Raw genomic sequence first — 15,834 nt, 5'->3', positions numbered from 1 at the left:
CTTTGCAATAAACTGACTTTATTGGACAGAACTTAATGTTCGGGTATCGTATAATGAAAGAGGAATTCCTACCTTAAATCTCTGCTCCTGCAACTGACCCATCTCTCCAGATTTTTGACCACATGGCCCATACTTCCCCGTGTGTCTCAGTGTCATAATAACCCCCATAATGAAGGACCTGGGACAGTTAAAAATACACCTCTCCTTTAAATTGTTCCCCTCTTGCCTTGAAGCTGAACCAGCTGGTCGTTGAACCATCTACCCTTCCTGAATGATACAGCATCCAATCCATTGGTAATCACCCTTCAGACCAGAATCATAAGAAGATGATCATTGTGCTTAAAGTGTAAGAAAATAACTGCAGATGCTGGTGCAAATCGAAGGTATTTATTTCACAAAATGCTGGAGTAACTCAGCAGGTCAGGCAGCATCTCAGGAGAGAAGGAATGGGTGATGTTTCGGGTCGAGACCCTTCTTCAGATTGAAGAATGGTGTCGACCTGAAACGTCACCCATTCCTTCTCTCCTGAGATGCTGCCTGACCTGCTGAGTTACTCCAGCATTTTGTGAAATAAAATCATTGTGCTTAAGGGGTTTTTAGGTAGGCGTGTAAATACGCATGGAATGTAGGGGGTGTGAATCATGTGCCGGCAGCGGAGGTTAGTTCACATTGATATCATGTTCGGTACCAAAATGGTGGGCTGAAGGGCCTGCTCTTGTGCTGTGCAGTTCTATGTGATGGCTTGGCACCACCTTCTCAGGGACAATCAGGGGTGGGCAATAAATGCCGGCCCTGCTACAGTTATTGGATGAAATGGTCCCTCAAGGCTGTGCCACCATTCAATGATTATGGTTCTGGGACTCAACTCCATTTCCCTGTGGGCGGCACGGTGGCACAGCAGTAGAGTCGTTGCCTCACAGCGCCAGAGACCCGGGTTCCATCCTGACAACGGGTGCTGTCTGTACGGAGTTTGTACATTCTCCCCATGACCTGCGTGGGCTTTCCCCAGGATATCCGGTTTCCTCCCACACTCCAAAGGCGTACAGGTATATAGGTTAATTGGCTTGGTATAATTGTAATTGTAAATTGTCCCTAGTGCGTGTAAGATAGTGTTAATGTGTGGGGATCACTGGTCAGAGCAGACTCAGTGGGCTTGTTTTCATGCTGTATCACTGAAACTGCCATGACTAGTTAACCCATTAATACCCTCACTTGACAAAGGGACTGACAATCAGCAATCATTTCTGCATTGTGCACTTTAATTCTGAACTAGTCCCATTTGCCCGCATTATACCCATATTCTTCTGTGCCTTATCTTTTAAGTGTCCGTCTCAATGTCTTTTAAACACAGTGATTGTATCTGATTCAGATCCAGGAGCTTCGATCACACTGACTGTGGGAGAGAATGGTGGATTTTTACGTTGATTGTTATGGAGTTGTGTGTGTTGGTGCTTTTTTGGTATGACTGTATGGCAAATCAAATTTAGTTTAGTTCAGAGATACAGCGCGGAATCAGGCCCTTCGGCCCACCGGGTCCGCGCCGCCCAGCGATCCCCACACATTAACACCATCCTACACCTACTAGGGACAATTTTTACATTTTACCAAGCCAATTAACCTAATAAATTAATTACAATTACATTCCCACCACCTCCTCTGGCAGCGAGTTCCAGATATCAACAACTTTCTATACAAAAAACTCTGTGCAAAACAAGTCCCTTCAAATTCCCTTTCAAGACTCTTTCCTCTCTTTCCTCTCAACCTAAAGCCTCTTGTTTTTTGGTAACTCTACCACGGTAAAATAGTCTGACTATCTACTTTCTCTGGGCCTCTGTCTGCTCATTTCTCAGCCTCCTGACCCCCCCTCCCCCCATTACAAATGAGCTACACCTCACCAAGCTCTTCCCATAACTATAGTCCCTCACAGCCCAAGCAACATCCTGGTGAATCTCCTCCGCACCCTCTCCAAAGCAACCACATCCTTCCTACAGAACGCAGATGAGGAAAAACTTTTTCAGTCAGAGAGTTGTGAATCTGTGGAATTCTCTGCCTCAGAAGGCAGTGGAGGCCAAGTCCCAGGAATGGGGTACTGATTGAGAATGATCAGCCATGATCACATTGAATGGCAGTGCTGGCTCGAAGGGCCGAATGGCCTACTCCTGCACCTATTGTCTATTGTCTATTGTACACAGTGCATACAATGCTCCAAATGTTTTAATTTTGTTTACTGTCACGTGGACCCAGGTACAGTGAAAGGTTTTTGTTGCGTGCTAACCAGTCAGCGGAAAGACTAAACATGATTACAATCAGGCCATCCACAATGCACAGACAGAGGATGAAGGGAATAGCTATACCCTTTATCATAAAGGGTCAACTAGGTCATACTAGTGTTTTGGAAAGTTGCCGTATTACATCCCAAATTTGATATTCTATACCCTGACCCATGAAAGCAGGCAAGCCAAAGCTTTCTTCACCACCCTGACCACCTGTGCAGCCACGTTCCAAGAACAATGGATTTGAACCAACTGTGTACTACTAGACCAAGTGGACCCGTTGGGCCCAAACCTCTCCTGCATTGGTGCAGCGCCCTCTCCTCTCCCTCCCCCTCCCCCCTTCCACCCCTGCCCTCTCCCCCTCCCCCTACCCCGTCCCTCCCCTGCCTTCCACTCCCCCTCTCCTCCCTCTTCTCTCTTCCCCTCCTCCCACACTCCATCCCCCCTCAACCCCCCTTATCCTCCTCCCCCTCCCTCCCTCCCCCCCCCTCCCTCCACCCCCTCCCTCCCTCCCTCCACCCTCTCTCCCTAGATTTAAACTTTAAAATGTGAATAACTTTAAAAATATAACACCCATTTCGATGAAACTTCTCCCATTAGCACCAAAGGGACGACGGTGAGTAAGGTGGGCCTAAAATTGTCGCGCTATCGTGTACCGCTTTGGCTGTAGTTCAGGAACAAACAAACAAACAAACGAGAGTTTTAGTATAGAGATATGTCTCTATTCAACAATAATGGACAATGGAGGACCCAGCCGTGAGGGAGGGTGGAAGGGAGAGGGGGAAGAACAAAGGGGGACCTGGCCCGGGGGGGGGGGGGAATTGGCAACTTTGTAAGCGCTCTTTATGGGTGACTATTTGCATCCCTTGGGTATGCAAGCAAAGGATTTCACAGTCACTTGTCACATGCGACAATAAAGTATTCATTCAATTCAGATTCAATTCAATTCCTTTGCACCCGATCATTCACTGTATATGACGTGCATCCGTTTGGATTTCCAAAATGCACCATCTCGGGATTATTCCTATCGTGAAAAGCAGATGACATCTGCTGCAACCTCAGCCTGAGACAGCATAACACCAATCATGTTTAACTAATTATCCTTATAATTTTTATTCCGAGCATACGGTTCACTTTCTAATTAAAGGTGGTTAAAAAATTTCATAAAATTGCATTTTATCTCTGCTGATTGTGCCGGTTATTAACAGTTATTAACTTTAAAGAGTTCTCGGAATAAAAAACAGGGCAGAATCTCTGGAGAACATCGATGGGTGACGTTTCAGGTCGAGACCCTTTGAAGGGTTCTGACCCGTAACGTCAGCCATCCATGTTCTGCAGAGATGCTGCTTGCCCCCGCCAAGTTACTCCAGCACTTTGAGTCTTTTAAAAAAATAAACCAGCATCTGCAGTTCCTTGTTGCTGCAAGGTCAAATATTCTTGTCCGGAACCAACTCTTAAACCTGACAAAAAGTACCCAAAGATTACAAACACGGGTAAATACTGAATAAACATTAATACAAGAATGAAGCATTCCTTGCTGGAGGCTTTTGCGGGAAGATGTGGATTTTAAGAAGAAACTTTACATCTGATGGATATCAGAATAAAATAACAATTATTCACAAGGCCAGAGGACTTGAAGGATTATACTGTGTTTTTTTATTCACTGTGATTACTATATTTCGCAGTGTCAGAAATATAAAAAGACATTTCCATCTACATTCTATTAAACCTTCAAAAATATTGTCTCGGCTGCAATCAGTCTGGCTGGGAAAATGTTGAAGAAAGATAGTGATATCAAGATGATATCCTTCAGCAATATTGCTCTTTGTCAGTGTATTTCCATCGTAATTTCTAAGCACTCAGCTCTGCAAAACCATTCTGCAGCGATTTAAGTAATTGGCGTGGCTTTAATGGTGTTATTTCCACCTGATTTAAGCAACATTGTCACACGCATCAAGGAAATAGAGAACCGGCTCTATTTCAACTCTGATTTTTAATGGGAGAACAACGACCATCAGCATTTCGACTATTTTGATGGATTGAATGGATACAGCAGGAAAACAGGCCCTTCGGCCCATCGGACACAGGCTGATCATCGATCCCCCGTCCACACTCGTCCTATGTTATATCACTTTCGCATCCGCTCCCCTACATACTGGGGGCGATTTTAGACAATAGACAATAGGTGCAGGAGTAGGCCATTCGGCCCTTCGAGCCAGCACCACCATTCAATGTGATCATGGCTGATCATTCTCAATCAGTACCCCATTCCTACCTTCTCCCCATACCCCCTGACTCCGCTATCCTTAAGAGCTCTATCTAGCTCTCTCTTGAATGCATTCAGAGAATTGGCCTCCACTGCCTTCTGAGGCAGAGAATTCCACAGATTCACAACTCTCTGACTGAAATGTTTTTCCTCATCTCCGTTCTAAATGGCCTACCCCTTATTCTTAAACTGTGGCCCCTGGTTCGGGACTCCCCCAACATTGGGAACATGTTTTCTGCCTCTAACATGTCCAACCCCTTAATAATCTTATATGTTTTGATAAGATCCCCTCTCATCCTTCTAAATTCCAGTATATACAAGCCTAGCCGCTCCAGTCTTTCAACATATGACAGACCCGCCATTCCGGGAATTAACCTAGTAAACCTACGCTGCACGCCCTCAATAGCAAGAATATCTTTCCTCAAATTTGGAGCCCAAAACTGCACACAGTACTCCAGGTGCGGTCTCACTAGGGCCCTGTACAATTTCAGAAGGACCTCTTTGCTCCTATACTCAACTCCTCTTGTTATAAAGGCCAACATTCCATTGGCTTTCTTCACTGCCTGCTGTACCTGCATGCTTCCTTTCAGTGACTGATGCACTAGGACACCCAGATCTTGTTGTACGCCCCCTTTTCTTAACTTGACACCATTCAGATAATAATCTGCCTTCCTATTCTTACCACCAAAGTGGATAACCTCACACTTATCCACATTAAACTACATCTGCCATGCATCCGCCCACTCACACAACCTGTCCAAGTCACCCTGCAACCTCATAGTATCTTCCTCACTGTTCACACTACCACCCAGCTTTGTATCATCTGCAAATTTGGTAAAGGTACTTTTAATCCCTTCATCCAAGTCATTAATATATATTGTAAATAGCTGCGGTCCCAGCACCGAGCCTTGCGGTACCCCACTAGTCACTGCCTGCCATTCTGAAAGGGACCCATTTATCCCCACTTTTTGCTTTCTATCTGCCAACCAATTTTCTATCAATGTCAGTACCCTACCCCCAATACCATGTGCTCTAATTTTGCCCACTAATCTCCTGTGTGGGACCTTGTCAAAGGCTTTCTGAAAGTCGAGGTACACCACATCCACCGGCTCTCCCCTGTCAATTTTCCTAGTTACATTCTCAAAAAATTCCAGAAGATTAGTCAAGCATGATTTCCCCTTCGTAAATCCATGCTGACTCGGAACAATCCTGTTACTGCTATCCAAATGCTCCGCAATTTCTTCTTTTATAATTGACTCCAGCATCTTCCCCACCACTGATGTCAGACTAACTGGTTTATAATTTCCCGTTTTCTCTCTCCCTCCTTTCTTAAAAGGTGGGATAACATTAGCTACTCTCCAATCCACAGGAACTGATCCTGAATCTATAGAACATTGGAAAATGATGACCAATGCGTCCACAATTTCTAGAGCCACCTCCTTAAGTACTCTGGGATGCAGACCATCAGGCCCTGGGGATTTATCAGCCTTCAGTCCCATCAGTCTACCCAACACCATTTCCTGCCTAATGTGAATCTCCTTCAGTTCCTCCATCACCCTAGGATCTCTGGCCACTAGAACATCTGGGAGATTGTTTGTATCTTCCTTAGTGAAGACAGATCCAAAGTATCGGTTCAACTCGTCTGCCATTTCCTTGTTTCCCATAATAAATTCCCCTGCTTCTGTCTTCAAGGGACCCACATTTGCCTTGACTATTTTTTTCCTCGTCTCATACCTAAAAAAGCTTTTACTATCCTCCTTTATATTATTGGCTAGCTTACCCTCGTACCTCATCTTTTCTCCCCGTATTGCCTTTTTAGTTATCTTCTGTTGCTCTTTAAGAGTCCCAATCCTCTGGCTTCCCACTCTTCTTTGCTATGTTATAGCGACCAGCAAACCCGCACGTCTTGCGGATGTGGGAGAAAACCAGGACATCCGGAGGAAACCCACACAGTCACAGGGAGAAGGTGTAAACTCCATACAGGCGGCACCCGAGGTCAGGATCGAACCCAGGTCTCTGACGTTGTGAGGCAGCAGCTCTAACACTGTGCCACCCTATTTCTGAGAGGCAATGGGAAATGTTTGCATCATCATTTCCTGGGAAGTGGAGTGATATTCCCAAAAGATGCAACAAAGGATCATATAATTGTAATAGAAGAAGCCATTCAGCCCATCAAGTCATACTGGGTCTAATAGAGCAATCTCATCAGTCTGTTCTTTCACTGTAACTCTGTAAATTGGTCTCTCTCAAGTGCCTATATAACTTCCCTTTGGAACTGAATCTGATTCTGTCTCTATTGCTGTTCAGTCAGTGAGAAGGTGGCATGGTGGCACAGCAGTAGAGTTGTTCCCCCACAGCGCCAATAACCTGGGTTCAATCCTGACCTTGGGTACTGTCTGCATGGAGTTTGTACCCTCTCCCAGTGACCACGTGGGTTTTCTCAGGGTGCTCCGGTTTCCTCCCACACGCCAAAGATGTACAGGTTTGTAGGCTAATTGGCTTTGGTAAAAAATAAATAAAATTCTCCCTCGAGTGTCGGATAGTGCTAGTGTACGGGGTGATCGCTGGTCAGCCTGGGCTGCAGGGCCTGTTTCTGCGCTGTATCTCTAAAGTCTAAAGAGTTTCAGGAAATAAACATTCTGAGGTAGAATGTACTTCTTCACACGCTCCTTGTATCTCTGCCCAACATTTTAAGTCTGAGCCACCTGCCACTTCAATCATCAACTAATAGGATAAGCTTCTATCTCTTCATCACATCCAAGGCATGATCTTTCACACTTCCTCTCAGCTTTGATTACTTCAAGAATAAAGCTGTGGGCAGCACAGAGGTGCAGCTGGTAGAGCTGCTGCCCATGGTTGCCAACTGTCCCGTATTAGCCGGGACATCCCGTATTTTGGGCTAAATTGATTTGTCCTGTCCGGTATTAGGCCCGGATGGTGATGTAGGCCTGGACACTGTAGGCCCGGACACTGTAGGCCTGGACACTGTAGGCCTGGACACTGTATGCCTTGACACTATACGCCCAGGCCCTGCCTGATGGAGGTTGCATAGCAACCTGCCCCCCGGCACGGGCGGCTGCCATTGATGGAGCAGGAGCACGTGGCCGCTGGCTGGGTGAGGTCATGTGGGGCGAGGCGCGGTGATGACACCATTTGTCCCTTATTTGGGAGTGAGGAAGTTGGCAACCCAACTGCTGCCCCACACGGCCAGAGTCCCGCATTTGACCCTGACCTCGGGGGCTACCTGTGTGGAGTTTGCACGTTCTCCCTGTGACTGTCTGGGTTTCCTCCGGGTGCTCTGATTCCCTCCTCCATCCCAAAACGTGCAGGTGTGTTGGTTAATTGGCCCTCTGTAATTGGCCCCTGGTGTGTTGGGAGTGGATGAGAAAATGGGATAACATAGAACATGCTTGTACGGGCGATCAATGGTCAGCGTGGCATCGGTGGATCGAAGGGCCTGTTTCTGCGCTGTATCTTTAAACTAAACAACCTAAGCCTCCCTGGTTAAACCTTGCAAACAGAACAAAGTCACAAGAAATTAGGAGCAGGAGTTGGCCCCTGAATGCTCACTGCCCAAATACAATCATACCTGATTCACTCCAGTACTCAATATCTCTTCTATGCCAATTCCCCAAATAAACCCAGGGATCTAGCCACGAAAGTAAAAACATTCCGAGATTTACTCGCTTGTAAGAAGAAATTCCTCGACCCTTAACCTAGAGTCATACAGCATGGAAATAGGCCCTTCGGCCCATCTTGCCTATGCCGACCAAGATGCCCCTTCTACACTACTCCCACCTGCCCTCGTTTGGCCCATCTATATAATATCTCTCGTTTGTTTGTTTGTTTGTTCGTGAACTACAGCCAAAACATTACACGATAGCGCGATTATTTTAGGCCCACCTTACTCACCGTCGTCCCTTTGGGGCTAATGGAAGAAGTTTCATTGAAATCAGAGTTATATTATTAAAGTTATTCACATTTTTAAGTTTAAATCAATCGCCTAGGGAGGGAGGAGGAGGGAGGGAGGGGGGTGGAGGGAGGGGGAGAGGAGGGAGGGGGAGAGGAGGGAGGATGGCGGTTGAGGGGGATGGAGTGGGGGGAGGGGAGGAGAGAGGGAGGGGCGGAGGTGGGAGGGAGGGGTGGAGGGGAGGGGGAGGTGGGGGGGGGGGAGGAGAAGGGGCTGCACCAATGCAGAAGAGGTTTGGGCCCAACCTCTAGTATCCCTCTAAACCTGTCCTATGTGGTTATGTATCTTGTTGCTTTTTTGTATAACTGTTGGCAAATCAAATTCCTTGTGTGTTTACATACGTGGCTAATAAATTAATTAAAATTATCCGTGTTTTTTAAATGTTGTTACAGTACCTGCCTCAACTACCTCCTCTGGCAACTCTTTCCATATACCCACCACCCTCCGTGTGGAAAAGTTGCCCCTCGGGTTCTCAGCTTTCTCCTTTCACCTTAAACCAATGTCCTCTGGTTCATGATTCCCCGAAACCTGGGTAAAAGACTCTTGTCGTTTACCCTGTGCTCTGTGTGTCAACTTGTAATGATATCCCCACCTTCAAGGCCATCCCCCTATCAGACCACCCAGTCTTGCCCCCTTACAATATATTTCAGTGAGATCAACCTCATTCTTCTAAACACCAAACTCCTCCAGAGGTGGCCAAGTGAATCTCTTCTGCACTGCCTCCAATGCCAGTGCATCCTCTTATACAAAGGGACCAAAAGTGTGTCCAGTACTTGAGGTGCTGCCTCACCAATACTCTGTGTAATTATAACAATACAATTCTATTTTTAAACGCCAATGAGAGTGGGCAACGTGGCGTAGCGATAGAGTTGCTGCCTTACAGCGCCAGAGACCCGGATTCGATCCCGACTACAGGGGCTTTTTTGTACGTTCTCCCCGTGACCTGCGTGGGTTTTCTCCGAGATCTTCGGTTTCCTCCCACACTCCAAAGACGTACAAGTTTGTAGGTTAATTGGCTTGGTATAAATGTGAGATTGTCCCTCATGTGCGTGTTGGATAGTGTTAATGTATGGGGGTCGCTGGTCGGTGCGAACTCGGTGGGCTGAAGGGCCTGTTCTCACGCTGCATCTCTAAAAAAATTCCCTGGCAATAAAGGCCAATATATCACTTGCTTTCTTAATGATTTGTCTCATCAGCTCGCTAACCTTTTACGTTTCATGTACAATAACACTCGGATCCCTCAGCTCTCCGTTTATCTGTGTATGCCTACATTTAGATAGTAGTCATAGTCATAGTATCATAGAGTCATACAGTGTGGAAACAGGCCCTTTGGCCCAATTTGCCCACATCGGCCAACATGTCCAACTTGCCCAGCAGAGTCTGACTTTGGATCTTCTGACCTTGAGTATGATTGTGCTTATGTATTGTAAGATTTGTACTGAACAGTTTCTGAAAAGGAATTTCACGGCACCTAGGGACATGTGACCATAAAGTACCATTTATTCCTCTTCCCACAGTTGCTGGTCTCACACATGCTCCTTCATGAAACTCCACGTGCCAAGTGTTTGCCCACTCACTCAACCCATCCATATCCTGTAGCAAGGTCCAAATATCCTCATCTCTGGAACTCCTCCAGTAAACGCATCAAATGCCAACCTTTTCATTGTGCTGTGCCCAGTCTACCTTAGCATTATGCTGTTTGCAAGGAAATACCAAGTGGTGGGGCCGCCCAGCAGCTGTGGCTCACCTGCAGTCCATTTGTCTTTTGTGTTTTTTGTTGTTTTTTGTCTTAATTGTAGTGCTTAGATGTGATGTAGTGTTTTTTGTGGTTGTGTACTATGTGTGGGGGGGTGGGGGGGGAACTGTAAAATTGTCTCTTCTGAACGGAGTCCTGACCTTTGTTTTCTGGGTGGTGTCTCCGTTCCCGCTGCGGCCTACCATCGGCCAAACACCTGGAGCTGGCGGCCTCCTGCCGGGACCACCTGGGCTCTGGTTCACAGAGCCCGCGGACCGGACTTACCATCCGCGGAGCTGGCTGCCTTCGGAGGCTGTGGTGGAGCTGCGAAAGCAGCTGCGACTCTCCTTTGGAGGCTCCGGAGGCTTCGGCCGCGGACCGTGTGGTTATCAGAAGCCCGCAGGCCCCTGGGTGGGGGCCGACATCGGGAGCTCCGGCAGTGGCAGCGTCTTCGCCCGCCCCGAATCGCGGGGCTTGGGTTGGCCCGCCGCGGACCTTTCACCGTCCGGCGCGGCCTGGAATAGACCGCGGGATTTTCTCCGCCCGGCGGGGGCTTCAATGTCGGGAGCCACAACCGCCCCAACGTGGCAACTTCAAACAGCCTGACCACGGGAGAAGATGGCAGGGGAAGAGAAAATACATTCTGGCCTTCCATCACAGTGAGGAGGTGACTGGAGGAGACTCACTGTGATGGATGTTTTTTTTTGTTTTGTGTTGGTTTGTGATTGTGTGTGTGTGTTATTGCTTTATTTTTATTGCTCTTATTGTTGGACTGTGGGTAACAGAATTTTGTCCAAAAGACTTGTTTTTTTGGATGACAATAAAGGCTATTCTGATTCTGATAAAAAGAAGCACCTGGGGAAAACCTGAGAACGTACAAACTCTGTACAGGCAGCACCTGTAGTCAGGATTGAACCTGGGTCTCTGGCACTGTGAGACATCAACTCTACTGTTGCACCACTGTGCAAGTTTGAATAAGTAAGTTTGAATCCCGCTGCTAAAGCTAGATAGTGCCTTTTCACGCAAGTTAAAAAATGGTTCAAAATGCTATTATTAGTGTTAAAAAATGCTATTATTAATTATAGTGATCTTGTACATGGATCAGTTTCCCATGAAAACCCATCTAGTTCCCAAATTGTATTTCAAGTTGGAAAGCTGACATCCAATACCTGCCCCTGTGGACGGACTTTCATCTGGAATGGTTTTGGTAGCCACCCTGTGAGAGCCAAAAAAGATTTGGCCTTGATCTGATGCCCAAATCCCGTGACTAATTTCGAAAATAGGAATTACAGCAAGTCTCTGGTAGGTCACACCCTATCATGATCAGTCCGTACCGAGACCCACTGAGACGTTTTGTTTTGTGTGTTATCCCGGCAACTAAAACCATCCAGGAGGTATGTCAAACAGTGCAAAAGAGAAAATAGACAGAGTGCTGAATATCATGTAAAGATAGACGCAAGAAGCTGTAGTAACTCAGCGGGACAGGCAGCAACTTTGGAGAGAAGGAATGGGTGACGTTTCGGGTTGAGACCCTTCTTCAGACTGAGAGTCAGCATTACTCCAGCATTTTGTGTGTATATTCGATTTAAACCAGCATCTGCAGTTCCTTCCTAGGCAGAATATAATGTTGCAGCTACAGAGAAAGTGCAGATTGAAAAAATGTGCAAAGGCTGCAATGAGGCAGGTTGGAGGTTTGGGGCTACATAGGGGCAGTTTGCTTGCATATTTTCCGCTCCCTTTAAACCTCACTGAATTCACTGTCAAATGAATGAGCTTAGTTTAGTTTGGTTTACAGATGAAGCATGGAAACAGGCCCTTTGGACCACCAAGTCCACGACGACCATCGATCACCCTTACAGACTAGTTGTACGTGTCGGAAGGAACTGCAGATGCTGGTTTACACTAGAGATGGACACAAAATGCCAGGTTAACTCAGCGGGACAGGCAGCATCGCTGGAGAGAAGGAATGGGTGACATTTCGAGTGGAGACCCGAAACGTCACCCATTCCTTCTCTCCAGAGATGCCGCCTGTTCCGCAGACTAGTTCCATGTGATCCCACTGTCTCATCCACTCCCTGCACACTAGAGGCAATTTACAGAGGCTAATCAACCTACAAACCCACTCGTCTTTGAGATGCGGGGGGAAACCAGAGTTCTTGGAGGAAACCCAAGCGGTCAATGGTTAGTTTATTGTCACGTCTACCAAGGTAGAGTGAAATACATTTTTTTACATGTAGATCAGTGAGATTATTGCCGCACATAAATACAACTGTCGATTAAATACCCTGTGCATAGAAACAGCCCACTGAGTCTGTATGCAAAAGTCCCCAGATTTTGGCACCGCTTTGCACAGTCCTAGCTGCAGATGGCCATAGAAGAGAACGTGCAAACTCTGCACAGACAGCACCCGAGGTCAGGATCGAACCCGGGTCTTTGGCGCCGTGAGGGAGCAGGTCTATCAGCCGTTATACCATTACACTATTGTGTAACTGATTTTTTAATTTAAAAGTAAAATAAAAGCAGGTATTAATTAAAGCAATGTGCAATCGTGCAGAAATTCTGTTGTCTGGCACTACCAAAATCCCGAGGGTGCCAGGTTATCGGAGTTTTACTGTACAATGTCCGGAACAACGGCCCTCCAGCTATTCAATTAGAACGTGCATGCTTTGTACCTCACCTTCATTTGTTTTCCTTTGATAGGAACCAACTGTGCTCCTTGAAATGCTCCATTGGCACAAAAAGCCTTCACGAATGTGACCTCCCGATTTCCACAACAATATTCCTTCCAGAATTCCTTTCTAAATGATTCTTGCGATGGATTCTCCTGCCAGTCTGCAGGGCACAGCACAGGAAGGGTGCAATGGGACGCGAGAGGCAGCAGAGGACATTCACAAGGATGCTGTCAAGGGCTAGGGAAACTATGCTTCGGAGTGCTGGCTGGTGGCAATCTGTGGATCTGCATGGTGCATGCTACGTTAAAGTCAGTACGTTGTTTGCTAAGAATGAGAAGGCAGATTATTATCTGAATGGTGTCAAGTTAGGAAAAGGGGACGTACAACGAGATCTGGGTGTCCTAGTGCATCAGTCACTGAAAGGAAGCATGCAGGTACAGCAGGCAGTAAAGAAAGCCAATGGAATGTTGGCCTTCATAACAAGAGGAGTTGAGTATAGGAGCAAAGAGGTCCTTCTGCAGTTGTACAGGGCCCTAGTGAGACCGCACCTGGCGTACTGTGTGCAGTTTTGGTCTCCAAATTTGAGGAAGGATATTCTTGCTATTGAAGGCGTGCAGCGTATGTTTACTAGGTTCATTCCCGGAATGGCAGGACTGTCATATGTTGAAAGACTGGAGCGGCTTGGCTTGAATACACTGGAATTTAGAAGGATGAGAGGGAATCTTATCGAAACATATGATTATTAAGGGGTTGGACAAGTTAGAGGCAGAGAACATGTTCCCAATGTTTGGGGAGTCCAGAACGAGGGGCTACAGTTCAAGAATAAGGGGTAGGCCATTTAGAACGGAGATGAGGAAAAACTTTTTCAGTCAGTGAGTTGTAAATCTGTGGAATTCACTGCCTTAGAAAGCATTAGAGGCCAATTCTCTGAATGCATTCAAGAGAGAGCTAGATAGAGCTCTTAAGGATAGCGGAGTCAGGGGGTATGGGGAGAAGGCAGGAACGGGGTACTGATTGAGAATGATCAGCCATGATCGCATTGAATGGTGGTGCTGGCTGGAAGGGCCGAATGGGCTACTCCTGCACCTATTGTCTATTGTCTATTGACCCCTTCTCCAAATATAGTGCACTGCTCAGTCAGAGCCAACTTGAAACTTGTGAAAGCCCAGGTGGAGACTGCAGTGGCCCAGATGAAGACTACAGTAGCTGTGGTAGAGTCTGCAGTTGCCCAGGGTGAGTCTGCACTGGCCCAGGTGGAGACTACGGTAGCCCAGGTGAGGACTACAGTAGCCAAGGGGCAACATGCAGTAGCCCAGGTACTGACTGCAGACCACAGAGATTGTCTTTCTGCTGACTGGCTGGCACGCCACAAAAGCTTTCTCACCGTACACGCCACAGGAATGCAAGTGACAATAAACTCAACTGAACTGATACCTTGAGAGAATGCTGATGTTGGATAGCTGATTCAACTGGTGGAGTGGGAGAATTCTGTGGAGGCAATGCTGGTGGCACCTCTCCAGCGGTTTGCAGATCCTGTTGTGGGCAGTCCAAGTTTGAGAAGCCTAAAGTAGTGCGGGATCATTGCAGGCTCGCCAGGTTTGAGGTGTTGTCCTTCACTTTTCATCGTGGATGAGTCATCAATGTTCGCCTTTGATGAGAACGGGCTCCCAACACATGGGAAATGGTGAAGATGGACACAAAGTGCCGGAGTAACTCTGCAGGTCATGCAGCACCTCTGGAGAACAAGGATGGGTGACGTTTGTTTCGGGTTGGAACCCCTTCTTCAGACTGAAACTGACGGGGGGAACTGGAGGAAGGGAAAAGCCAGTGCAGATCAGGGTCGGCAATAGCTGACCAAGGCAGGGTAGAGCCTATAACGGCCCATTGTTGCTGGTGAAGAGATGACAATGAGGGGATACAGGGACACAGTGGAACTAGTGTGACAACTAATATGGGGGATGGAGGGAGAGCACAGGAATGCAGGGGTTACTTGAAATTAGAGAAATCAATGTTCATACCACTGGGTTGACAATAGACAATAGACAATAGGTGCAGGGGTAGGCCATTCGGCCCTTCGAGCCAGCACCGCCATTCAATGTGATCATGCCATTGCTTATTATGTGAACCTAGGAGCGGCAATGGGAAATGATAACAATAGTTCAGATTGATGAAATTATCCCTCTGAATAAAGGACAGGTAATCCAATATTAAACACGCGAGTGGTTGGGAAAATTCACCCTCAGGGCCACTTGCTACACCTGTGCAGAGTTAGGGGGGAGAGGAGGGAAAGAGTCCAAGAGAGAGAGAGAGAGAGAGCGAGAGAGAGAGAGAGAGAGAGAGAGCGATAGAGAGAGAGAGAGAGAGGAGATACACCAACCAGCACAAGGCAGCCAATAAACAGGCACATAGCCTGAACATAAAGTTAGCTACTGACCCTAAGGTAAAGACATTATTCATTTCTGTTCTCCTGATACAACTGTGAGCAGTGGAAATGCAAACGGAAAGCAAAATGCTTACAACCGACCAGACACACACCCTAATACCATACTTTATAACTGATTGATGACAGTTATGTAAGTCCCCAGCAACCACTGTATGTTTCCATAGAAACAGCAATCTATCGTGCTTTAGCTAACGATTATCCCCAGTCTTTGTTCCGACACGCTTGTGTTTCTGCGTGTCAGTGTGTGTGACCACACATGTCTTATGTTCCTGCACACACATGAATGGTTTTTATGCACCGCGAAAACCCAACAGAATTGCACCACCACGGGACTGGGTGAATTAATTCAGTTTCGCCCCTGGTTTCACTGCAGTAGGGCACCGAGACTGGAAGAGGGCTGAAGACATTTGCAAATAAAAATGCAATGTAATCCGACCGATGTTATATTGGGGGGTATAAGAAAATAACTGCAGAT

General features: G+C 46.9%; 1 protein-coding gene across 1 annotated transcript in view; it reads right to left on the bottom strand.

Annotated features, from left to right (window-relative positions):
• slco3a1a (solute carrier organic anion transporter family member 3A1a) overlaps window positions 1–15,834 on the bottom strand; it is a 218,885-nt gene that overhangs the window by 201,973 nt on the left and 1,078 nt on the right.

The sequence above is a fragment of the Rhinoraja longicauda genome, chromosome 33 (genome assembly GCF_053455715.1).
Source record: "Rhinoraja longicauda isolate Sanriku21f chromosome 33, sRhiLon1.1, whole genome shotgun sequence".
Taxonomy (NCBI): Eukaryota; Metazoa; Chordata; class Chondrichthyes; order Rajiformes; family Arhynchobatidae; genus Rhinoraja; species Rhinoraja longicauda.
This window is presented reverse-complemented; position numbering and strand designations above follow the sequence as displayed.